The sequence below is a fragment of the Pelophylax lessonae genome (genome assembly GCF_965119305.1).
Source record: "Pelophylax lessonae genome assembly, chromosome: 13".
Classification (NCBI taxonomy): domain Eukaryota; kingdom Metazoa; phylum Chordata; class Amphibia; order Anura; family Ranidae; genus Pelophylax; species Pelophylax lessonae.
In genome coordinates, this window is record NC_138780.1 from 159638909 (window position 1) to 159666335 (window position 27427).

Consider the following 27427-nt stretch of genomic DNA (forward strand, 5'->3'; position numbering starts at 1 on the left):
TGCTCCTTGGGATGTTTAAAGCCAGGGAAATCTTTTTGTATCCAAATCCGGCTTTAAACTTCTCCACAACAGTATCTCGGACCTGCCTGGTGTGTTCCTTGTTCTTCATGATGCTCTCTGCGCTTTAAACGGACCTCTGAGACTATCACAGTGCAGGTGCATTTATACAGAGACTTGATTACACACAGGTGGATTATATTTATCATCATTAGTCATTTAGGTCAACATTGGATCATTCAGAGATCCTCACTGAACTTCTGGAGAGAGTTTGCTGCATTGAAAGTAAAGGGGCTGAATAATTTTGCACGCCCAATTTTTCAGTTTTTTATTTGTTAACAAAGTATGAAATATCCAATAAATTTTGTTCCAGTTAATGATTGTGTCCCACTTGTTGTTGATTCTTCACAAAAAATTACAGTTTTATATCTTTATGTTTGAAGCCTGAAATGTGGCAAAAGGTCGCAGAGTTCAAGGGGGCCGAATACTTTTGCAAGGCACTGTATAGTTAAAGCCAGACACTTTATTACTATTATACATGATTTATATAGCGCCAACAGTTTGTGCAGTGCTTTACATTATACAGAGGAAACAATACAGTTACAATTAAATACAAGAGTGCCCTGCTTCTGAGAGCTTACAATCATCTAGTAATAGATTAATACAATATAATATAATCTTGATTCTGAACGCTATATCCATTTCATTGAAGCCTTCTTCAGAATACAAGGGCTATCATTGAGTGTCACAAGCTATTCTTGTTTCATGATAGTTTCAGTAATGTATAACTAAAGATCAGTATCGCAGCAATAGCAAAAATATCTTAGTTTTCTGCATTCAGATGGGTGAAAGAAAGTTTGGTTAGGCATGGGTTACTGCATCGTTCTTTACCTTGTAAACTAGGCCCTGAATGAAGAGGTGTGTCACCTAAGGCCCCTTTCACACTTGTAGCAACTTTATTGCAACTCTAATGCATCTTTAATGTAGCTTTGAATGGGTGCAACTTGGATAAGACTGACCAGTTTTAACCACTTTACCACCGGAGGATTTTGCTGTCTTCCGTCCAGACCACTTTTTGTGCTTCGGCACTGTGCGACTTTAACTGACAATTGTGCGGTCATGCAATGTGGTACCCTAACAAAATTTACGTCCTTTTTTTCCCACAAACAGAGCTTTCTTTTGGTGGTATTTGATCACCTCTGTGCTTTTTATTTTTTGCGATATTAATAAAAAAATAGCGAAAATTTTGCAAAAAAATGACATTTTCAACTTTGTCTTTTAAATAATATCCAATATACTCAATTTATGTCATTTTTTTTGGCCAAAATATATTTAGCTACATGTCTTTGACAAAAAAAAAATTCAATGAGCGTATTTTTATTGGTTTGCGCAAAAGCTATAGCGTCTACAAACTATGGTGTAAATACTGAAATTTTACGCAGCTTTAATTTCTGACTGCCTATCTCAATTCATGAAGTGCTAAAATGGCAGGGCAGTACAAGACCCCCCCCCCAAATTACCACTTTTTGGAAAGTAGACATCCTAAGGAATGTTCTGAGAGGCATGTTGAGCTCATTGAATATTTAATTTTTTTGTCACAGGTGTTTGAAAAATGAATAAAAAAAAAAAAAATTTTTTTTTTAACACAAAGTTGTCACTAAAAGATAAATTTCTCACACATGCCATGGGTATATGTGTAATTACACCCCAAAATATATTCTGCTGCTTCTCCTGAGTACAGGGATACCACATATGTGAGACTTTTTGGGAGCCTAGCTGTGTACGGGACCCCGAAAATCAATCTCCATCTTTAGGTTTTCTAATGGCGTAAATTTTTGATTTTACTCCTCACTACCCAACACTGTGACAGGGAAGTGAAGGGGTTAAACTGGGGGAGATCAAGGGGTTAAACCTTTATAGAGGATAGATGGCGGGTGGCCTAAACCTATTCGGGCCTAGCGCAAGCGCAAATTAGGGTCACCAGTGACACTAAATACAGTGATCAGTAGTTATCTGATATACTGTATATATTAGTGCACTGTTTTATATGGAGTGAAGGGGTTAACTGGGGAAGATCAAGCGGTTAAAAGTTTATTAGGGAATAGGTGGCGGGTGCCCTAACCCTATATGGGCTTAGCGCAAGCGCAAATTAGGGTCACTAGTGACACTAAATACAGTGATCAGTATTTACCTATATACTGTATTTAGTGCACAGAGTAATAGGTAGTGAAGGGGTTAACTGGGGCTGATCAAGGGGTAAAAACTTTATTAGGGGATAGGTGGCGGGTACCCTAACCCTATTTGGGCCTAACGCAGGCGCAAACTACGCTCACAAGTGACACTTATACAGTGATCAGTAAAATATCTGTATACCACTGTATATAGTGTTCACTGTGAGGGGTTTGGGGGTGATCAGGGGTTTGATCAGAGGTGATGAAGGGGTTAAATGTGCCTATGTGAGGTGTGTCAGTGTAGTGTTGGTGGAAACTCACGTTTTTGGTGTGTCTCTGTCTCTCTCCTGGAACCGAAAGGACTTCAGGAGGGACAGTGACATCACTTCCCCTGTCTGTGTTTACATTACACAGACAGGGGACAGATTGCCATTGGTGGGGACCGATCTACAGACACTGACCAAAAATCATTGGTCAGTATCTGGTGATTGATCGGTTCCCTACCGAATGCCATCGGTATCGGGACCCGCGGCGCGCGGGAGCGCGCTCTGGAGCCGCGATCGCGCATGACGTTAATACTACGTGGCTGAGCGGTATCGTGCCGCACTGCCGCAGTAGTATTACCGCGCGCGGCCCTAAAGTGGTTAATAGACAACAGTTTCACACAAGTTGCATTGTATAACATTCAGGTATGACTTTCATGCAACTTCTAAAAGGTTAACATTGAACTCTATGGCCCTCAAGTTGCATGTAAGTCAGACCAAAGTAGTGCATGAACTACTTTGAAGTTGCACATTCAGTATATGAATGGGTATCATTGGAAAACATGGGGAACGACATGTCGTGCAACCCTGATGTCCAACGTTGCATGACAAGTTGCACAAGTGTGAAAGGGGCCTTAACGCAGAACTAAACTCTCTGTCAACATTAACTACTTGTAATCCTTATGCTGCTAGCATTAGTAAATAGGTAGAAAGCTATATTATATTTACTAGTTTTAAACATTTTTCTCTTTCCGTTCATTGAAGAACGGACATATCTCCTGATCTTCTTTACCATTGGGTTATACTGCCCCCCCTCCCCTCCACAGGAATAGGACACTAAGTAGAAAAAGAACTTGACTACGCCTATAGGCAGTCCCAGGGGGTATACTCCCCCTCTCTGCTAAAGGGACCCAGTTTTTTTCTGCCTAGTCAGGAGAAAGGACCTAGTTTCTTGCTGGGATCTCTGGTTCTGGCAATTTTTTCTTTTTAGATACATTTTCTCTCCTTGCTTTTTCCTGTCAGATCTACAATCCGCTGCCGGACTGGGCGACGGGCTGGATAATCTAGATCCAGTGGTCACCCCAGTCTGGCCAGCGAGCATGCACAGACCTCAGCTCTGGGCGAGGTCGGCCGCGACATAGCCACACCGGATGGGGGCTGGCCCGCGAGTTAAATGCCTCGCGAGGTCGCATACGACCAGGTCTCGGCCTGCGTCGCAGCGTTCCCCCTGGCCGACAGCCCCCCCCATTTCAATTGCAAGGAGGTTCTGTCTGGAGTGGTGCCCGCATGGTTCCAGGTATGGTGTGTAGCTATCCCCCTTCCCTCCTGGAAGATTTTGGGGTAGACGCGGGCCCCTCCCTGGGGCGGTCAGACCACCGAGTTCCCCTCCCGATTAAGCCCCTCCCTTGAGAATGATGGTCCTGTGGGTCACCTATCCCCCCCTCTCTGCCCCCCCCCCATCCCCCCTCCACCTATACTGGGGTTGTATGGTGGTCTGGCTACCTCCTGGGGCAGGGTGCTGTACTGGTGATGGGGGCGGGGGGGGTTGTACGCCTCCAGCGACTGGGTGATCGGCTGTGGGGGGCTGTACCTGGTGAGAGGCTCCTGCCACGGCCCCCCCTTTTTTGCTATGTGTCTTGCCTGGGCCCAGGGATGTTGTAGCCAATTTTCTGTATAGGCTGGCAGCCATGTTTGTGTAGCCACAGTGGCCATTTTGCATTAGTCCAGCATTGAATTGAATAGCGGCTATTACTGTGGAGCCTTCTGGGCCTCCGTTTTAACTGTTGGAGCCCCTCCTTATCCCCTGGTGCTGACTGCTGGGCCTCTTTCCTTCCTGGATGCTGTACGTAGAGTGCTTTGATCCTGGTGCTGCCGATGACTGCCTGGTGGGGTGGTGAGTCTGGTGGGGTCCTCTCCCTGCTGCAGGATCAGGGGGGTGCTCTGTGGCTGGTGACCGGGTAGTGTTTCCAGCGTAGTGGGGATGTCCCTTAGCAGTGTTTTTGTGCACTTTTGTGGGTTACCCATATTCCTCATGTAGTCCTTGAAGCACATTTCCCCACCTGAGCCATCGGGGCCCTCCGGGTCCCAACCAATAATTGATGCACTGACGGCAGTCCTGGAGCCCTTTGTGTCCCGGGTGCAGGTGGCTTTTGGGTGGCGGGGTAGTAAAAAGCGCCCCCGCCTTCCCCTGCTTTATCTATCTCCTCAGATTATGAATCTGGTCTAGCCGCCACGGACAGGGCCCACCCTGAGGGGTCTACGGCCTCGCGCCCAGAGTTTTCAGATGGTGAGGATGATTCTTCCACTCCTGTAGCCGCACACGAAAAGGCGCTGGTGGATGCACTGATTGTGTCTGTGCATGAGACTTTAAAATTGGAGGACGCAGCTGAAGTTGCGGCGGAGGCACCGGTTCCATTTGACACTCTCAAGCCGTCTAGAGCGGCAAAGGTGTTTCTGTTTCCTTCCTATTTTGACAGATTTGTCGCAAAAGAGTGGGAATGTTCAAAATGTCCTTTTGTTTTCCCTAAGCCAATCGCAATGAGGTGCCCTTTTGAAGAGTCCCTCCTTAAGAAGTGGACTGTTCCACCAGTGGTGGATGCCCTGATTTCCAGGTTGAATTAGGCAAACAAGATTCCTGTAGAAGAATCAATGGCTTTTAAGGATCCGTTCTGACAGAAAGGCAGAGACTGTGGGGCGCAGTATGTTCACTGTGACTGGCTCGCCACTCAGACCAGTCTTCACCATTGCCCTGGTGTCACAAACTCTAACTGAGTGGGCTAAGCTTTTAAGCCATGACCTGAAAGATGAGAAGCTCCCCACTGCCTTTGCTGAGCTGGCTGGCCAGTTGGCCTCTGGATGCGGCTCCCCTGATTTCTAGACTGTCTGTTTCGGCAGTGGTCCTTAGGCGTGTTTTGTGGCTTAAATGTTGGTCTGCGGACCAGACCCCTAAAAAAGCCTTAACTTTTCAAGGAGATCGCCTGTTTGGAGCTACCCTGGATGACATCATTAAGAGTCTCACGGGGAAAGAGCGCCTTTCTTCCGCAGGCTAGTAAGGGTAAGGAACCTTGTTGCAGACGTGGCCCGTCCTTCTTGGCTCACAGGAAGTTCTTTCTTCCCTTAGGGTTGACTGGCAAGGGTTCAAAGCCTTTCAAGGCCTCTTTGGGAGGATCCAAGCGAATGTGGTCTGGCAAGTCCAAAGCGGGCTTCCCAAACACCCACCCAGCTCCATATACCCCAAATACCCAACAAAGCTCCATCTACCCCCCAGCTCCATCCACCCCCCAGAGCTCCATAAACCCCAAATGCCCACCCCAGCTCCATACACCCCCCAGCTACATCCCTCCCCCAGCTCCATCCACCCCCCCAGCTCCATACACCCCAAATGCCCACCCCAGCTCCATACACCCCCCCAGCTCTATACACCCCAAATGCCCATCCCAGCTCCATACACCCCCCAGCTCTATACACCCCAAATGCCCATCCCAGCTCCATCCACCCCCCCCCCCCTCAGCTGCATTCACCCCCTTCCAAACCTCCAATCCCGGCGAATCAGAGACGTTTGGGGGTATGCCTGTGGCTGGCTAGTACAGGGCCTGTGGATGTGGCTGGCTGGCACCAGGCTGCTGTGGGTGGGTGTATGGCTGTGATACACTCCCGCGAGACTAGTCCCGACTACAGCCGAGGCTGTCCAAGGCAAGGGAAGCGGCCGAAGAAGGCAGAATGACGTCACAAAAATTTCGGCAATATCGGCCGGTTCCGGGGCCGATTTCCGATATATCGGGGAAAGTGCTTATCGGCCACCGATATATCGGCCTTGCCGATAATCGGTCTATCCCTAATACAAACCATTTAACACTGGCAGGAACGCTTAAAATTATCAGCTTTTATTTATTAATGTAAAACCTTTATCCCAAAAGGAAAACAAAACAGTTTGTTGTAACTGCTTAAAAAAGTATTAGCTGGGGTTTGGTTTCAATTTGTGTATTTAAAGTGATTGTAAAGTTTTTTTTTTTTTTCAATAAAAATAACAAACATGTTATACTTACCTCTTCTGTGCAGTTAGTTTTGCACAGGGCAGCCAAGATCCTCCTCTTCTTTGGTCCCTCTTTGGCTCTCCTGGCCCCTTCCTCCTGTTGGCTAGCTGACTTTGATTGACAGCAGAGGGACTCAATGGCTCTTAGCCAATGAGGAGGGGAGTCTTGGACAGGTAAAATAGTCGTGGACATCGCAGACACGAGAGGGGGCTCAGGTAAGAATTAGGGGTTGCTGGGAAGGCTACTACACACAGAAGATTTTTTATCTTAATACACAGAATGCATTAAGATAAAAAAGCCTTCTGACTTTACAACTCCTTTAAATCTGCTAGTACATCTAACACTCCCCTTCCCCCAGAGTGACAATGCTGCTGTCCATTGGTGTCCCCTGTGCTCCTTCATCCAGAGTAGGGGGGGCGCTATAATACAGGAGGTGTGTTACTGGCCAGTTCACCAGGTGAAAACAGAGGGAAGGGAAAGGGAAAAAGAAAACTAATGCAGCCACCACATCTAATGATTGGTAAGCTGCAATATATTATGCTTTTAGTTTTGGGTTTAATACAGCTTTAAACTATGCTCTAGTCCGAATTGGATCTGTTACAATGAGTGAACACAATATTTTTTACTTTTTGCTTTAGAACATAACCAATAAAAATGTAAAAAAAAAATCAAATTTATTCAAAAATTTAGGCAAATATATATTCTGCTACATGTTTTTGGTAAAAAAAATCCCAATAAGCGTATATTGATTGGTTTACACAAATATATTATAGCGTCTACAAACTATGGGATATATATTGGAATTTTTATTTATTTATGCTAGTAATGGCAGCGATCAGCGACTTATAGTGGAACTGTGATATTGCGGTGAACAATCGTACACGAACGTGACACTTTTGACACTTTATGGGTACCAGTGACACCAGTACAGTGATTAGTGCTAAAAATATGCACTGTCACTGTACTAATGACATTGGCTGGGAAGGGGTTAAACATCAGGTGCTATCAAAGGGTTAACTGTGTGCATAGTTCACCAAGTCGTCTTAGTGGCAGGGTGAATCGACAGCCTGGCTGTACATGGGGATAGAAGTCCTCCAACATTGTGCATAGTTAATTCGGAGTATCCCACTATTCCCCTCTCCTATCCCTAATTTATAATAAAACACAAAACAACCAAATACCCCTGGTCTGGTTATTGGAGCGAGCCAAGGAGGAAAAGTGAGAAACTGTTCATGTCAAGATTTCTGTTGGTAAGGCTGGCCATACACTATACAATTTTCTTGTTCAACTTTCCTTTAGATTTACCAAAACCATGTAATATAGGGTCAAACCTAAACACTTTCAATTTGTATGCAATCAGGCAGGCCCTTGCACTACATAGTTAAAGGTAAATCTAAAGGAAATTGAATAAGAAAATTGTATAGTGTATGGCCAGCCTAACTCAGGGGGGCCCACAGGTGTGAAATCTGGCAGTCCTTACGGGGGCAGTGCTACAATCACCTAAAATTATGTGTTTATTCAGGCCCTACATAGCCCCTTGTTTACTCCTGGGTCCCAGTGTCGAACTGCATAAAGGCAGCTCTTATTTATGAATGGCACGCATTGGCTGTTCGGACTCACCCACATGGCCCTGCATCAGGGTCCGATGAGTCTGTACAGCCAGTGTGTGTCCATTCATCAAAGCGGAACTACGGTGCATCCAAGAGCCACAAACTAAAAATGCAGGCTAATTCAATCTTCATTATTCAAAGCAAACTCCCCCATCCATCAATGTTTCCATGCTTTATTTGCCTAAGAAATCACTTTGAAGAAATCACTGCCCACTTCATTAGGTGCTCCTTGCTAGTACCGGGTTTGACCCTCTTTTGCCTTCAAAACTGCCTTCATTCTTCATGGCATAGATTTAAAAAGGCGTTGGAAACATTCCTCAGAAATTTTGCTTAGTGACATGAAAGCATCACAACCTCATATATTCAGCAAAGACACATCCCAATCCAGTAAAGAGACGACCTCATATGTTTAGCAAAGACACATCCCAATTCAGTAAAGAGATGGCCTCATATATTCAGCAAAGACACATCCCAATCCAGTAAAGAGACAACCTCATATAATCAGCAAAGACACATCCCAATCCAGTAAAGAGACAACCTCATATAATCAGCAAAGACACATCCCAATCCAGTAAAGAGACAACCTCATATATTCAGCAATGACACATCCCAATCCAGTAAAGAGACATCCAAATCCAGCAAAGAGACAACCTCATATATTCAGCAAAGAAATATCCCTTCAGCTGAATTGACTTACTCTGCAGCCGCCCTGCTTTAGCAATTGGTAGTTACTACAACAGCAACAGGTGCCGTGTACAGGGAGACACAAACACAGGACACATGCTTACATATACAGTAGGTTTCTGTAGTCCAACATAAGCAGTCAGCAGAAGGTAAAACCACTTGGTATGAGGATATGAAGCGGTGGTGGATGATCACAGTGCTGCAGTTAGGAGACTGGCTCTGGATGACAGATGGTTATAGCGCCGAGAGTGGCGTGTAACACCGCTATTATTTCTCGTAGCCACTCACTATGTGTGCATTTTTTTTTGTTTACTATTTTATTTAAGCTTTCATTTTTTTTCATTAATTTTACTATTTTTACAGTTTTCCTATTAAATAATAATAAAAAAAAGTCAGGCATCGTTCATCTGGATACACAAAGTAGTTGCAAAGATGTGTACAGTTTTAGTAACAAATGCTTAAGTTGCAAAATTCAGTTCCAGCATGTTTTTATTTTTTTTTTTAACCTCCGAAGGGTTTATAATAACCAATTTGCCCTTTGCTTTATACCAAATATTTTGTTATTCTGCCATGTAGTTGCACCAACACTTTTTTCCCACCAGGTGGCAATGTAAGTCTAAATATGGCAGTTACCATTGGAAGACTGCATGCATGGTGTTCCAGATTAGTGCTGTAAACAACTGTTTGAGCAGCCTAGACCAATGATTCATATATACAGGCAGCAGGCAGCCCAGGAGACTGGGGAAGCCAGACATGAACGTGTAATAATTAGTAGTTACTGGATTAACACTGCTATAATAATGACTGTGCAAGCTGCATTTAATTTCAGCAAATGGCACGCACACAATGGAAAGGTTCTGGTGTCCCGGCATCAGATCTGTACACAGCTCTACATCAGACCAGAAAATACTGAAGCCAGAGGATCAACATATCAGACAGGCGGCTATTACATTCAGAGAAGCCTCTGTACATTCCTCATGACCGGTTTATTTGAATGAATTGTACCAGAGGTGTAAAAGGCCGGCCATAGATGGTTTAAATCTCGATGGTTCAGCAGGGACAGGCCGAGATGCAAACCATCTATGGGCAAGCTGATTGTACCCAATCAAATCCATTGATCGACTTGGGTACAATGAGCACAGCAGATTTTTACACGTGATTATTACCAGTGGCTATAGCCACTAGAAAAATGGAGTGCAGTGGTCAGCAGTATGTGTCATAGCGCTCCTTATACACAATGTATGGAGTGCAGTGGTCAGCAGTATGTGTCATAGTGCTTCTTATACACAATGTATGGAGTGCAGTGGTCAGAAGTATGTGTCATAGCCCCCCTTATACACAATGTATGGAGTGCAGTGGTCAGCAGTATGTGTCATAGTGCTTCTTATACACAATGTATGGAGTGCAGTGGTCAGAAGTATGTGTCATAGTGCTCCTTATACACAATGTATGGAGTGCAGTGGTCAGCAGTATGTGTCATAGTGCTTCTTATACACAATGTATGGAGTGCAGTGGTCAGAAGTATGTGTCCTAGTGCTCCTTATACACAATGTATAGAGTGCAGTGGTCAGAAGTATGTGTCATAGCACTCCTTATACACAATGTATAGAGTGCAGTGGTCAGCAGTATGTGTTATAGTGCTCCTTATACACAATGTATAAATGTATAGAGTGCAGTGGTCAGCAGCATGTGTCATAATGTTTCTTATACACAATGTATAGAGTGCAGTGGTCAGCAGTATGTGTTATAGTGCTCCTTATACAAAATGTATAGCGTACAGTGGTCAGCAGTATGTGTCATAGCGCTCCTTATACACGATGTATAGAGAGCAGTGGTTAGCAGTATGTGTCATAGCGCACCTTATACACGATGTATAGAGTGCAGTGGTCAGCAGTATGTGTCATAGTGCACCTTATACACGATGTATAGAGAGCAGTGGTTAGCAGTATGTGTCATAGCGCATCTTATACACAATGTATAGAGTGCAGTGATCAGCAGTATGTGTCATAGCACCCCTTATACATGATGTATAGAGAGCAGTGGTCAGCAGTATGTGTCATAGCACTCCTTATACACAATGTATAGAGTGCAGTGGTCAGCAGTATGTGTCATAGTGCTCTTTATACACAATGTATAAAGTGCAGTGGTCAGCAGTATGTGTTATAGTGCTCCTTATACACAATGTATAGAGTGCAGTGGTCAGCAGTATGTGTCCTAGTGCTCCTTATACACAATGTATAGAGTGCAGTGGTCAGCAGTATGTGTCATAGTGCTCCTTATACACAATGTATGGAGTGCAGTGGTCAGAAGTATGTCTCATAGCGCTCCTTATACACAATGTATGGAGTGCAGTGGTCAGAAGTATGTGTCATAGTGCTCCTTATACACAATGTATGGAGTGCAGTGGTCAGCAGTATGTGTCATAGTGCTCCTTATACACAATGTATGGAGTGCAGTGGTCAGCAGTATGTGTCATAGTGCTTCTTATACACAATGTATGGAGTGCAGTGGTCAGAAGTATGTGTCATAGCCCTCCTTATACACAATGTATGGAGTGCAGTGGTCAGCAGTATGTGTCATAGTGCTTCCTATACACAATGTATGGAGTGCAGTGGTCAGAAGTATGTGTCATAGTGCTCCTTATACACAATGTATGGAGTGCAGTGGTCAGCAGTATGTGTCATAGTGCTTCTTATACACAATGTATGGAGTGCAGTGGTCAGAAGTATGTGTCCTAGTGCTCCTTATACACAATGTATAGAGTGCAGTGGTCAGCAGTATGTGTTATAGTGCTCCTTATACACAATGTATAAATGTATAGAGTGCAGTGGTCAGCAGCATGTGTCATAATGTTTCTTATACACAATGTATAGAGTGCAGTGGTCAGCAGTATGTGTTATAGTGCTCCTTATACAAAATGTATAGCGTACAGTGGTCAGCAGTATGTGTCATAGCGCTCCTTATACACGATGTATAGAGAGCAGTGGTTAGCAGTATGTGTCATAGCGCACCTTATACACGATGTATAGAGTGCAGTGGTCAGCAGTATGTGTCATAGTGCACCTTATACACGATGTATAGAGAGCAGTGGTTAGCAGTAGGTGTCATAGCGCACCTTATACACAATGTATAGAGTGCAGTGATCAGCAGTATGTGTCATAGCACCCCTTATACATGATGTATAGAGAGCAGTGGTCAGCAGTATGTGTCATAGCACTCCTTATACACAATGTATAGAGTGCAGTGGTCAGCAGTATGTGTCATAGTGCTCTTTATACACAATGTATAAAGTGCAGTGGTCAGCAGTATGTGTTATAGTGCTCCTTATACACAATGTATAGAGTGCAGTGGTCAGCAGTATGTGTCCTAGTGCTCCTTATACACAATGTATAGAGTGCAGTGGTCAGCAGTATGTGTCATAGTGCTCCTTATTCACAATGTATAGAGTGCAGTGGTCAGCAGTATGTGTCATAATGCTCCTTATGTTGCTGGTCAGCAAGAAGAAGAAATGTCTAGCATTGGTGGTCAACAGGTGGAAAAAAATGTTTGGTATTCATGATTAGCATTAGATTAAAATGTGGTGGTCAGTGGGAGTTAAAAATGTCCAATGTTTGTGGCGAGGGGTAGGAAAATTGTCTGGCATTAATTTGAAATGTTGATAGTCAGTAGTAGGAATAAAATGTGTCTGCCGTCAGTGGTTATGTTAGTGGGGAAAATAGTGCTTTCAGTGGGGAGAAGGGGGGGGGGCATTAGTGTTGAGTGGGGAGGAAGGGGTGATTTTGTGTTCAGTGGGGAGAAAGGAGGGGCCAATTGTGTTTAGTGGGGGAAGGGGGGGTATTAGTGTTCAGTGGTGAGAAGGGAAGTCATTTGTGTTCAGTTGGGAAAAAGGGAGGGACCTTGGTATTTAGTGGGGGGAAAGGGGGGTATTGGTGTTCACTGGGGGGGGAGTGGTATTGGTGCTGAGTGGAGGAGAGAAAGGGGGCATTTGTTTTAAATGAGGGGAAGTCACTGTTGATTGGTGGGAAAAGGGAGAATGTTGGTGTCAGTGGGAGACATCAGCATCAACATTGCTTACCCTGCTACTCTGCGTCCTGCACCACCACCTCACTTTGGCAGAACTATATTTCTCCTGCCAGGCTGGAGATAACTTTACCCAAAAGAGCAGCAAAGGAATGGAAGCTGGGTGCTGGCACGAGTGTTTGGAATGGAACACCAGCCCGGATTCATGGGACCTTGGGATTGTGGTAAAATCCCAGGCCATTCCTATAGAATGCCAGATGTTGGAAGATAAGACTCACGGGGCAGTTCAGAAGTGAGTTACCATACCTGTGTGTCTATAGGCGCAAACCTGTACAAATAGGACAAACAAACTCCATGTGGACAATTTCCCTGTTGGGAATCAAGCGGAGAACTCCCCTGCTTTGGAGAAGAGTCTTTAGGCGTAGTCTTTTTTGAACTGGGTCCACATTGCTGATGGGCCCCACCGCATCCACATCTGCTGCTGCAGTTAGAATTGTATCCGTGCAAAAATTCTTCTTGACCTCTTGCAGGAAGTTGAAACAAAGTCAGACGAGTTGCCGCGGACACATCTGCTGGATGAATATACAAGAGTGAAACCAATATTACTCAATAAGAAATCCTGCCGAACTGGGAGAATATTTAAAATGACAGTAAACCAAAAACAAGAATTTTTATTCACGCCTATATGTTTTTTTTTACTTTTTGCAGAAACACACTACAGTCCATTTAACATGGTTTCCTATGGGACACATTCACATCTATGCTTGTTTCAGCCGCTGCATTTTTGAAAGGGTCAGGGACTTTTTTTAAGTCGGAGTAAAATCCCATCTCTGATTTTACCTATAGGTAAGCCTATAATAAGAAGACGTTGGATGACGAAACGCGTACAGCGCCGTCGCATCACTTCCGGTTCCAGCATCTGATTGGAGCGCATTGAGTTCCACAGCTCCGCATACATGCTCATTTGATTTGGTCCGATTGTGAGTACCCATCTATTTATTTAACTAATAAAAGCAGTTTATACAGTATTACAGTATTGGCCTCTTTTTGCCCCACATGCCATACCTGTACATACATGGTCCCGATATGTTTGGTCTGACACTGGAGTACATACCCCATCCAAGAGTGGACCCCCCTGTTTCCTGGGCCTTTCCATAGGACCCCACTGGCCATCCCCCGGTACACCTATATCCCAGGATCCCTGGAGGAGGACAGGCCCAAGCAGAGGGATTAATTCATACTACTATACCCGCTCTTTAGCCCTGTGTGGGGTGGGTACATCCGGTGAGTGGGCTACTTACCCTAGGGGGCACTTAGCACCTCACTCATCACCCACCACGGGGTTTATTTATCTATTGTTTTCCTTATGAAGATATTTATAATGATATTTTTTCACTTGAATGGACTATACACGTCACCTGGTCATCTTTTTGGACTATTAGCATTATTTACATCACCCAGTCAGCTTATCTGATTGTTTACATTATTTATTCACTTTTATTGATTCACATATTATATCATTTGTGTGTCTATCACTGTATCACTTTATATATTTATATATATATTTTCATTTTTTATCCAGCACAGTCATTGGCACTAGTCACTTTATCATTTATTCCTTGATTCCATATATAATTTTTAATGCTTGATATTACCTGTTTAGCCTAATTTCCATTGTGTGTATATATATATTGGAGATACATACGTATATTATCCACTCACCTGATGCACTTGGTCACTTTATATCACCATTGTTTATATTCATTTTTCACTGCATTTTGCACTTTATATTACTGTATATTCCTGTGCATTGTGTTATATTTATATCTGTGTTCATATATATTACTCCTATTTTACCTCACTCATTTCGTCTATCCTGTCTAGATAACATTACCATTCTATTAGAAGACAGCGCCATTCCCACACTTTTACCTTGTTTTTATATAGCCTCGGCTATTTTCTGGGAGGCTGCAGCCTACTGAAACACCCATTATATACCATATAGCGCAGAGTCTTACACTTCCAAGCCTATAATAAGGCTTACCCATAGATACTGTAAATATTTCCTAAACGGGCACAGTTTAGGAGATATTTACTGTATATGCAGCCGGTGACATCACTGGCGCATGCGCTCTACAGGAACGGCCACCCGGGCCATTCCTTCAGAATCCTGTGCCGTAAACGGCGGTTCCATCGTCATCGCGGCTCCGGTCAGTCGCACAGCGGAAGGAAGACTGGGTAAACATGGAAGCGCCTGCAGTGGTGACAGCTCGACGATGGAATGCTTCGTTTTTAGGTAAGTTTAAAATAATTTGCTTATATACGATGCATAAAAGCACATTATGACATTACGTACAGGTTAGAAAAAAAACATCCAGCGTTTATTAGAGCTTTAAAAGCAAAACGGTGCATTTTTTGCTCAATAGACTTCAATGGAGAAGCCGCAGAAAAGAATGTAGTGTGTTTTTGCTGAATTTTTTTCTGCGATTTGCATTTTTCAAATCTGGCCAACAACAAATTGACCAAAATAAATAAACAAAAGCATCAAATGGGACGCTCGGCGGAAAGTTCGCCCGCCAATGAACGCCCCATATTGCACTGCGTTGTTGCAGTGCATTGATTGCTGATGATTGGCCAAAGGATGCACCTGACATGCATGCTTTGGCCAATCACAGAACAATGTCCTATCAGAGCCATGATTGGCCAAAAGCAGGGTGCCTTTAGCCAATCATGGTTCAGGGGCTAAGTCCACGCCCATACTATATAAGGCTGCTTACATGGCAGCCGTGTATAGTGTGTGATAATAGAGGCTAGGCAGGTAGTTAGTGGATAGTGAGTTGAGTCAATTTAGGGCAGTCAGTGTAGTGTACACATTATACCCCACATAGGCGGCTCTCTAATTAGGCAAATTAGGCGGTCGCCTAAGGCCTCGCACCTACAGGGGCCTCGCGGCCAGTGGCGGATCGACAACATTTAGAAGGGCGCAGTCAGGGAAATCTCCCAAGTAAAAGATTGCTTTAAATCCTCGGATATAAAAGTTGCAGCAGTGTGCTGCAGTCCCTTCACTGCGGCTGACACTTACCCCGCCTTCTCTGCCTGGGGATTGGCTGTCTGATCATGTAATCCTAAAATGTGGAGGAATTGGGGGGCGTGTACCTGCATCAGTAGGAAGTGACTGCCCAGTCAGCTCACTCTGCTATTATCGGTTGTTGCTCTAGGAGGAGAGCTCTGCCTTGGCCCGGGAACATAAAGGTAACCAGGCCCTGACTTGTCACTCTGCAGGCTGGTCATAGATTTGCGGTGTCTACTACGCAAAGGGGGTGAGGAGCCCTAGGGAAATTGGAAGAGTCTTAGAATGGTTGGTGGAGGAGGAGGAGAAGAAGAAGGCCCTGGGTGGCTGGGGGAGGAAAGGGTGGCTGGAAGAGAAGGAGAGGGTCCCTGGGTGGCTAGGGGAAACGGAGAGGGTCCCTGGGAGGCTAGGGGAAAAGGAGATGGCCCCTGGGTGACTGGGGGAGAAGGAGATGGCCTCTGGGTGGCTGGGGGAGAAGGAGATGGCTTCTGGGTGGCTGGGGAGAAGGAGATGGCCCCTGGGTGGCTGGGGGAAAAGGAGAGGGCCCCTGGGTGGCTGAAGAAGGATAGAGCCCCTGGGTGGCTGGGGGAGAGGACCCCTGGGTGGCTGGGGGAGAAGGTGAGGGCCCCTGGGTAGCTGGGGGAGAAGGAGAGGGCCCCTGGGTGGCTGGGGGAGAAGGAGAGGGCCCCTGGGTGGCTGAGGGAGAAGGAAAGTGCCCCTGGGTGGCTGGGGGAGAAGGAGAGGGTCCCTGGGTGGCTGGAGGAGAAGGAGAGGGACCCTGGGTGGCTGGAGGAGGAGAAGGAGAGGGAGCCTGGGTGGCTGGAGAAGGAGAGGGACCCTTGGTGGCTGGAGGAGGAGAAGAGGGAGAAGGCCCCTGGGTGTCTGAAGAAGAAGGAGAGGGCCCCTGGGTGGCTGAAGGAGAAGGAGAGGGCCCCTGGGTGGCTGGAGGAAAAGGAGAGGGGCCCCTGGGTGGCTGGGAAAGAAGGAGAGGGCCGCTGGGGGAGGAGGAGAGGGCCCCTGTGAAGCCAGAGTCAGTTGCCTGGGAAGAAAGTGGAGCTGAGCCATTCCTGCATATCTGACATCAAAGCCAAACATGGTGGAGCTGGAGCCCTTTGCCCTACACAATGACAGCACCCGAGGTGGCAGGTGAGGGGTAGCAGGGCTGTGACATTATATAGTATATGGACTCTGTACATTATTGGTAGTTTTGGTTAGAGTTGTCCTTTAGATGTTTAACTCTGTGTTGTTTTTCCCCCCAGCTGTGAGAGACTGAGGAATGACAGCCCACTATGCTGGGACTTAGAGTGCCCTAGAATGTGGAGGACTGAGGAATCCTCAGTTCCCCACAGAGGGCACTACAAGTCTTAGCATAGCAGGCAGTAGTTCCTCAGTCCCCTACAGAGAGCAGTGCAAGTCCAAGCATAGCAGGCTTCCATTCCTCAGGGAGGAATGGCAGTGCACTATACTGGAATTTACAGTGCCCTCTGTGGGGACTCAGGTATGGCAGCCTTCTGCAGTGGGACTTGCCATGCCCTAGACTGTGGCGGAAGGGAAGTGTAAGGGGGACTCTGGAAACTCTGATCCAAGGGGAAGCTTTGGTGACCACAGAGTTCCCTTTTACACCAGAGTCCCCAGCTTTCCGCCTCAAATCAGGGTTCCCAGAACTCTCCTTACATCAGAGTCTCCAGCATTCCCCCTTAAATCAGGGTTCCCAGAACTCCCCTTACTTCAGAGTCCCCAAAATCCCCCCTAAATCAGGGTTCCCAGAACTCCTCTTACATCAGAGTCTTCTGAGTTCCCTCTTACAGTGTAAGGGGGAAACTCTGGAGACTCTGATGTAAAGGGGGCTATGTGAAAATAGAAAGCTCTATTTGTGTGAAAAAAATGATAAAAATTTCATATGGGTACAGTGTAGCATGACCGCGCAATTGTCATTCAAAGCGTGAGAGCACTGAAAGCTGAAAATTGGCCTGGTCAGGAAGGGGGTGAAAGTGCCTGGTAGGCAAGATGGTTAAAAGTGGTTAAAGATGGGAAGCAGTGCCATACCAAGCTGACCAATATTTACCATAGATGCCGATGTTAAGGACCGGGAGCAGTGCCATGCCACGCTGACTAATAATTCCCATATGTCGAATGAGGGAGTAAAGTAGTGTGGACTTTCCTGGAACGTAGTATCAAAAAGACCAATAAATATAAAATCAATTTGAATTTATTAAAGTACTTATATTAAGATGTTTCAGAAGCAAAATTACATAAAAAAAAATACAGTTTTAACAAGTATGAACACAAGACCGTATCTAAACATATGTAACAGAGCTGTGCAGATGGATGCCGACTACCATTCTCGTATAGCAAATTAATTGAAAACATAACTTTCCTTCATATGTTTCCACCCAATGTCGGTAGTGTGACAAAAGGAGTAGGTTCAGAAGTTGTGAATTCTGGTAGTCGATAGGCGTCTGTTCAATCGCTCAGGCTCGACATGTTTACGCACTTCCTCGGGGCCCTGTTAGTGAGTGCAATAGAGGAGCTTCCACATGACACAATCCAAGAATGATTGAGAGTGGGGACACATCCATGGACAGTAGTTCTTATCCTGCTGGTGACAGGTAATCCTAGGGTCTTCAATGGGGGGTACTGTTCCCGAATGTGGTGTCTCAAAATGATTCCTGTAGGTCAGAAGGACAATAGGGGACCTCTCACACCCCCTGCCGAGTCCTCCCCTGCTTTCAGATCCCCTCACAGAGAAGAAGCAACACAAGGATGAGCCCATCTCCCCATCACTCTGCTCTCTACTCCTATTGGCATGCCCTCTTGCACTGCAACACAGGTCATTTGCTCTTTGTGCTGCTTTTCCTTCCTCCTTTCTAAGCTCTGCTGCACATGGAATTACAAGAGGCTAAACCAAGTCAAACTGAGGTACTTATGCATCTTGAGTTATAAAAAAAATATGTTTAATGATACATTATTTAATACAAAGCTGCATTTATATGTGTCTTTATATCTGCCAGGAGTTTGACTTTAAGTTCATTGGTTAGTCATGGGAAGCGTTTGTGTTCCCCACGCTCCGTCTGATCAAGCACTCATCACATGCTCTCATTGAAGTGTCATCTACTTCTGCTAATCACTTGGGAAATATTACACATCGTTCAGAAGAAGCAAATGGAGACCAGCTGTCTTCAGAGGGCAGGACGGTAATTGCATTGTAGCTCCTGGAAAGGATGGCTATTGTCTGCTGAAGGGCACGGCCACATTTAGCTGCTCTAGGAGGGCGATATTCCTTTATGTAGGTGCTAAAATCTGTCACTTCAGTCACACCCGTAATGGCTTAAGAAACTGGATACTACAGATGATGCAATGTATTTGTGGAGTGGATTTGGTAATCCAAGGTCTTGCAGATGTAGTTGGGTGAAGGCCAGGACCTCCGGCAGAGTCATCCAGCCTCTTCCAGGATCTTAGGACAGAGAAATATAAATTATAAAGTGATTTGTCATGTTGTATCACTGTATAGCTCCTAACTGTCGGAGATGGGACAGAGGGTCACCGTTAGGGCTCATTCACATGAGCAGCAGGCTCTACCACCCCTCTGAAAATTGATCTGCGATGGAGATGACTCAGAGGCAGTTAAAAGCTGGTTTACAGGCATGCAGGAGGTGATACTACTGCCTCCTGATTAACATTTTTTTAACATTTAACTTATTTTTGGCATATTAGATCATTCCAAGAGCACATCAGAGAGAGAGTCAGCCCATTTGGCCTGAGGGCCCAGGTGTTTCCTGTCCTTGAGGACATCACACCTGCGTTTAAGACCAGGTGGGAAGAATCTCTATTGGAGTGTTCAATTACCCTAATGAACCTTCTGATTGAGGAGTATACAACAAGAGCTATCCAATTAGATGGGATTATTACCACAACTTGTGATAAGATCAAAAAATTCAAAACCCATAACACCTTTGCACAACGAGAGGTTAAACTTAAGGAACAACTTGACAATTTTAATAAAATGATTCTGACCAAGAAACAAAAAATTCTCAACAAAGATAGGCACACGTTTCAGCAAGGCAAAGCCTATAATTGGTCTACTAATAGGAACAATCTTAGGGTCCCCAAAAAGGACACCAACACATTTCCTACTCATTTTTCCTCAAAAGAACCTCTTTTGTCCAAAACACCTAAAACATTTAGTGATCGTTCTAAACGACCCTACCAAAGTGACACTAGTTTAGAACAAAAATCCAAAAAGTCCAACACCAAACCACTCCCAAAAGAAGGTCTTTCCCTTTTTCCACCACCAGTCACAGCACATACACTAGACAATTTGTCCTCACCTTCTTCCCAATCTACAATCACTTTGGCCCCTCCCACCATGCCCACTAATTTGACTTCCACAATTAATTTACAGGAACAGACTTTTTTAGATCTTATTCACCAACGTGCCCAACAAATGGCTCCTATGTCCAACACTCCATCACTCCCACCCCTTCCACAAACCTAACACAACACTCTCCTTCTCCTCCCCCCCTTCTCCTTATTCCAATTCATCTGATTTTTCTATTGTCAACTTGTCCAACTATAATCTCTCTGAGGACGAATTATCCGTACTTCAGAAAGGTCTTAGTTTTTGTCCAACTATCAATACCCAAAAATTTGACATTATTAAAGACCTCCATTTGTTTGCACGGAAGTTGAACTTCAAGTGCGTTTTCCATAAAGAAAATAAAAAGACTGAGGCAAAGGACCCAATCTTGGACACTCTCATCTCTCTCCTCGAAGAGAATGAAAATCTCATAGACCGGGTGGATTTAGACTCCTTGCTTGCGGGTATCTCTACGGACTCTACGGAGAAAAAAACACCAATAAGTGATCTCCGGAAGAAATCCGACGCATACCCTGCTATTCAAAATGCAAATTTGAATGCATTTTTGAAAATTGTCTCTAGTGAAATAGAAAAATTAAAAATTCGACCCATTCCATACCCGAATATCACTTCAACACAAAGAGAAGCCATCAATAAACTATCTGCTAACAAATCAATCATCATAAAACAAGCAGATAAGGGTGGCAATATTGTCGTCATGGACAATGCCCAATACATACTCATGTGTACCAATATACTCAATAATCCTAATTGGTACAGACGCATTACCTCTGATATTGTCTTAAAATTCCACCAAGAATTTTACCATCTTGTGGACTCTGCCTATTCAAACAACATCTTCCCAAAACACACCTGGGAATACATTCGGACTAAGTTCCCCAAAATTCCCACCTTTTATGGGCTCCCCAAGATACATAAAAACGCTACCAATCCCCCGGGGAGACCCATTATATCGGGCAGGGGATCCATCTCTGAGAATGCGAGCAAATTAATAGATGCCTTCCTTCAACCATTCGTCCAAAATTTACCCTCGTACATTAAAGATACCATTCATTTCTTAAATAGAATTGAAAATTTGTGGATTCCTCCCACTGCATTATTAGTTACTATTGACGTAGAGGCCCTCTACAGCTCAATACCCCACCATAGAGGTATTGCAGCTGTAAGGCATATCATATCTCGTCATGGACAGGAAGGCCCCTATAGCGCTTTCATTCTGGATCTCCTTCAATACATCTTAACCCACAACGTCTTCACCTTCAATGGCTCCCACTACCTCCAGGTGCAGGGAGTCGCGATGGGCACTTGTTGTGCGCCATCTTACGCCAACCTGTACCTGGGGGAGTGGGAGGAGTTTTTCTTGAAGGATGAAGCACTATCTATATATACTGACCACATTCATTTGTGGGTCAGATATATAGATGATGTGTTCTTAATCTGGGACGGCCCCACTGAATCCCTCCAAGCCTGCCTCGCACGAATGAACAAAAATGATTTTAACCTAGTGTTCACCATGAATGCAGATTCCAACTGTGTCACCTTTTTAGACGTAGCCATCACCAGGGACGAAGGAGGTACCCTACACAGTGGACTTTTTCGAAAGCCCACTGCGGGGAACACAATCCTCCATGGTTCTAGCTTCCATCCCACACCCCTCCTCCGCTCCATCCCAGTAAGCCAATACCTACGACTAAGGCGCATTTGCTCTGATCTACCCTCGTTTCAATCTGCAGCCGGCGGGCTGCGGGATAGATTATTACGAAGAGGTTATTCTAAAAAATCACTTAAACATGCTTACAAGCGTGCTCTTCTTAGTGACAGGAAAGCTTTATTAGCCCCAAAGAGGGTTCCTAATACAGACAGCAACAGTGATGAACCCAGAATCATAACTCCATTTATGTACCAACACTCTAAAATTAGACAGATTGTTGCCAAACATTGGCACCTTCTGTCTTCCGATCCAATTCTGGGCCAATATCTTTCAGACACTCCCAAATTCACCCTTAAAAGAGCCCCTGCGCTCAAAGATAGGTTGGTTCGGAGTGAATTCATAAATGAGTCCCTCACTGTCTGCTGTAAATATAAAGGGACCTTTATATGTGGTAGCTGCAATTATTGCGGCTACATGATGACACAAAAAAATCCCATTTTACCCAACGGTCTTGTTTTTAAAGCTAGACACTTCGCCAACTGTCGCACGGCGGGGGTGGTGTACCTACTGGTATGTGATTGTCAATGTTTTTACGTAGGCAAAACCAAATTAGAGTTCTGGCGACGGGCTTACCGGCACATCCTCAGCATGAGGAAGTCTGACCCAGAGCTCCCGCTTGGACGCCATGTAGGCACAGTCCACGGGGGAAAATTCCCGAAAATAAAGTTCTTAATTCTTGATCGTATCCACCCCAGCCCGAGAGGAGGAGACTGGAACAAAAGTCTCCTCCAACTTGAGCTGAGGTGGATCTATTCCCTTAAAGCCACTGAGCCACCAGGGTTAAATGGCATGTTGTCTTTCAAGCCATTCCTGGAAGGCTTTGAGTCAGGAGGAATGGAAAAATGATAAATACAGAGTAATATGTCCACATATGTATTGTACTTTATTATCCTGTACATATAAGCAACATATAATGAATTTCACTGTTGTGTTTTATTGTTATCTAGTTTTGATCACAATATATGCTTTTTTGTCTCCATGATGTCAATGTCCACATCTGTATTGTACAACATAAATATTTCCAATTTGTGTTATTGATGCTCTTGTTCCATTTGTGTTCTTTAGGTGGTTCTCATTACAACACCTTGGTCTGGATCTTGATCTCTAGCGGTGCTATTACATACCTATAATATACACATATCAACACGCCCAAGTATATTGGCTGATTAAATGTTTCTGGCACAAATAAAACTTTTTTACTTTGTATCCTATCAGCCTTTTTATCTGTGAGCTGCTTCCCGGGTCCTCCCCTGTGGGCGTCCCGGCACGGTGGAGACACATCGCTTCTATGCGATGTCTCTCATTGGTGCTTTTCCAGCTCCACTCCCTCTGGGTGTGTGCGCACCAACGAAGACCGGATGTTCTTCTGAACTTCCGGTTTTCGCACGCCGTGCCGGTGGAACGCAGACGCCGGCCCCGCCCACTCCGCGTCATGCCGCTAAGCGGCGTACACGTCGGGTGGGGGCGGGCCCGGCGCTCGCGATCCAGGAAGCCCAGTCCTGGACGCCAGCTGATGCCTCCTTTTCCCCAATTATCATGGCCTCTTATACACCCCCTCCCAGCATTCAGGCAGCACAGTAGCTGCTGTCTGCTCGCTGGAGAGGATCGATCTGCCCACCCACATTTCCTTTAAGGTACAAGTAATAATTTTTTCTAACCTATCTTTCTATCTGGCAATCTAAAGTTTGAGCAATTCTAATACTCATTCTTCTTGCCACACATTGAACTATTAGAATTTCAAACCCAATCCTTTTTTGTGATCTTTTTTTACCAGCTGTCTGGCTTAAACATCATTTATGAAAAGGGATAGGATATGGCACCTTTTTTGGCTTCCTAATCTTATTGGACTTCAGACGCCCATATTGGAGGTCTCGGGTCAGCTTACCCTGTCATACCATCCAAGCTGCATACATATATCAGCAGCCTACACCGCCAGTCAGATCAAGCCCAGCTTCCTTGGTTTTAACCCTTTGTACAAGCTATTTGAGTCTAGACACTATCAACCCTGTAAGTAATGTTAACACAATATCTTTAAATGTGCTTTTTATACATCTATTATATAATATTCATATATATATTTTTCTGTTAATAGAATACTTACTTGAGCTTCCCCTGAAGAAGAAGAGAAAGTTTATTATCTTCGAAACATGTCGGGTTAAAGTTCTGTTATTTGGTTGAAAATTGGTGTCATTTGGTATAGCTTGTATATGTTTTTAATTTTTTGTTTATACACATTTAATAAAAATCACCATTATTATCTAAATCACCTTTGATTATTACAATACTAGATCTTTCTGTGCCTAAAAAGTCCCACTCAGGGGAACCCCTCTCCATGTGCTGCTTATTAGGGATGTGGCACATTTGAACACTGGTCATACACACCCTTTCTTCAACATTTTTTTTCTAGTTCAAATGAGGATTTTACTGTACATTGAACTAATACGCTGCAAGGACCATAGCCATGTTTGGCACACCATTGACCGTAATGGAAGAGTTCAGCAGGCGGTGCCAAGTTAAGATTGCCACATTGCAACGCATCATATAAACAGACCAGAGTGGCAGCTATGTCTGCTTGTAGGTGGAAGGTAAAAATACAGAACATCTGTCTGTTTTTAACAACTCTCTGTCTGTCTGTGTGAATTTAGCATTAAAGTAGAACTGAAAGCAAAACTTTTTTTGCATTTTGGATAGAGTATAGGAGGGTTATAACCCCTGCCAGACTTCTTTTTCCAGCTGTGTCCCATTGGGGAGATTTCCCTTCACTTCCTATCCCATAGTCAAAACAGGAAGTGAAAGAAAACCCCTCCAAAGTGAGGGAATCCTAGGCTGTCACCAGAACTAATGTCCCCATTTGAAGATTTCCCCTCTATTACTGTTCTGGAGGCAACCCAAAATTTGGGATTTTCTTTTACTTTCACTTTCGATGTCAAGTTAAAAGAGAAGTATGGGTTTGTTTTTGTTTTTTTTTAAATCATACTCACCTAGGTGGATGCAGCATCGATCCTACATCTGTCCCCCGCCGTCTCTAAGAGTGAGAACTGAGCAATCAAACATCTCTGACTGCTCAGTTCTCCCTACCACTGTCAGTAACCACTGTCTGCTCTGCCCCCCCCCCCCCACTGGAAAGAAAAATTGGGGTGGGCTCACGCAAATGGCTATGTGTTATCTTTTATAATGAGAACTGCTGCCCCTCCATCTCAGCCACATGCAGAGAAAAGATTGCATCCCATAGCATAATACCATTTTATATCCTTTTATTTCATATATGCAGTTAGAAACGTACTCACAATTTTTTAGCATTTAAAATCAGAAAGTCCGGGACGATATGCACTCCACGGCTTTAAACAGGAAGTGACACAATGACGCTGGAAGCTCTACCCTACGCATTTCATCAGCATGACATCATCAGGAGCGGCCACTGGAGCGCTGGGCTGTGGAGAGAGCGGGAGTGGCTGGCTCAGTCTCTCAGCGGTTCGCTGAGAGGCTGAGCCGAGTGTCGGTCAAGGCTCCTGGGTAGATTCCGACCATATGATTTGGGACAGAAAGTGAAGGGAAATCTCCGCAATTAGACACAGATGGCCAAAAAAACCTGACAGGGGTTATAACTCTCCATTACTCCATCCAAAATAAAAAAATATATTTTTTTTTTTTTAGTTCTACTTTAAGTGCTACAAAAGGACACACCTATGCCACTCGGACACGGACATGGACGTTGAAATCATTAATTAAACACACTGGTGCTTTTTTTACCATTACATTTTCTGTTTAAAAATAACCAGTGCTTAAAATGTGAAAGTTGGATGAAAATTTGAATCCGCTATAAATACTTTTTATATTTAGATGGTACATTTATTTATAGAGAAGAGTGCATCAGACCTAAAAAGGAACATTGAGGAGAAAAAGGGACAGAGGAATTAGGAATTATTGTCCCTTCAAATGTAGGACACCCGGGAAATAGAGCCTGTTCCCACCATCGTGTGTTTATGTGCGCTACACATAAAACACATATATAAATATAAAGCACTAAAAATGCAAGAAAATTAGTTACTAATGTAGCACTACCCCCTAGGGAGCTGCTGAGTGTGGATTCTCCTGGGTTACCCATAGCAACAGTCTATAAAACTTATCACTTTAAGACTTGGCTCAGACAATGAACAGTCCAGGGGATTTGGTTTTTGTGTTTTATTTTGGAACTTGGATGAGAGAAGGGATGAGTGGGATACTCCAACTATGAACTATGCACAAATTCTGAGGACACTAACTGTAATGAGTGCGGCAAGGCTGCTGCTTCACCTTGCCACTGAAGTGAAGTAGAAAATAGGTTCCGGACTGAATTTATCTTCAAGGTCCTGACTTGACACCCTCTTTCTTACTTCCCGTGCATGCTAGCCCCTTGTCCACTGACTCTCCACTGGAGGTCCCCTTCCTGGGCAGACCCCTGGCAAGCTTCCCGGTACTCATGGACACTGTTTTTCCCTGGAGCTTCACTTGTAAGTATCCTGGACCTCCTGGCTCAGCATCACACTTCTGGTTCACTAGGCCGACCACCTGTGACCACCTTCCTTGCTGACAGGAGGAGAGACCAACGTCACCCTCCTCCTGGGACCTGGCTTCCTGCCCAAAGACGCCCTGTCACATGTGCCCCTGGCTTTTATAGCCTATACCAGGATGCACCACTCTTGTGCCCTCCCACTTGGACAGCCACAAAAGCCTGTGTGTAACTGGCTGGGTTTCCTCCACTGTCCAACATGGACACATGCAACAGGCAAAACTACTGATCAGGCTCCCCTGATAAGCTGATGGAGCAAAACAATGCCTTTACCTAGCACCTACCTAGGAGGGTGCTACACTAATATAATATAGAAGCTCTGCACATCAGTTTGTTCCTTTAAAAAAAAAATCCTGCTTGCTATATCTTTTGTGTTTTGGTAAAAATGTCTATTACATTATGATCAATGGACACGCATAAAAAACGCACTAAAAATGGCCATATCCATATTTCCAATGTGACTGCAGGAAGTAAATTGCACATAAGACATATCTGGCGCTGCATTACACCTTAAAGTGGGAGTAAGCTTCCATGTTTGATTTTTACATATAGCTAAGCCCATAATAAGGCTTACCTATAGGTGCTGTATATATCTCCTAAACTTGCACCCTTTAGGAACTTTAGATGCAGCCGCTGCCTTCACTGGCGCATGCACTCTGAAGTAACGGTATACCCGTGCCCTTCCTTCAGAGCCGTGCCGTAAGTAGCGACTCCTGCGCAGTAGTGACATCATCGCTGGCTCGACCAATCAGATAGCCAAAGCCCACTAATCTGGAAATAAGACCAGGTGAAATGGAAGCACTTTCAGCGATGATGACAGCCTGCCGATGGAGGGCTTCACTACTAGCACATTATGGCTCACACTGTCCGGGGACTGATTTTTTTTTTTTTTTATGCGGTTTACTACTGCTTTAACACAACTGATTAGAGATGCTCTAAA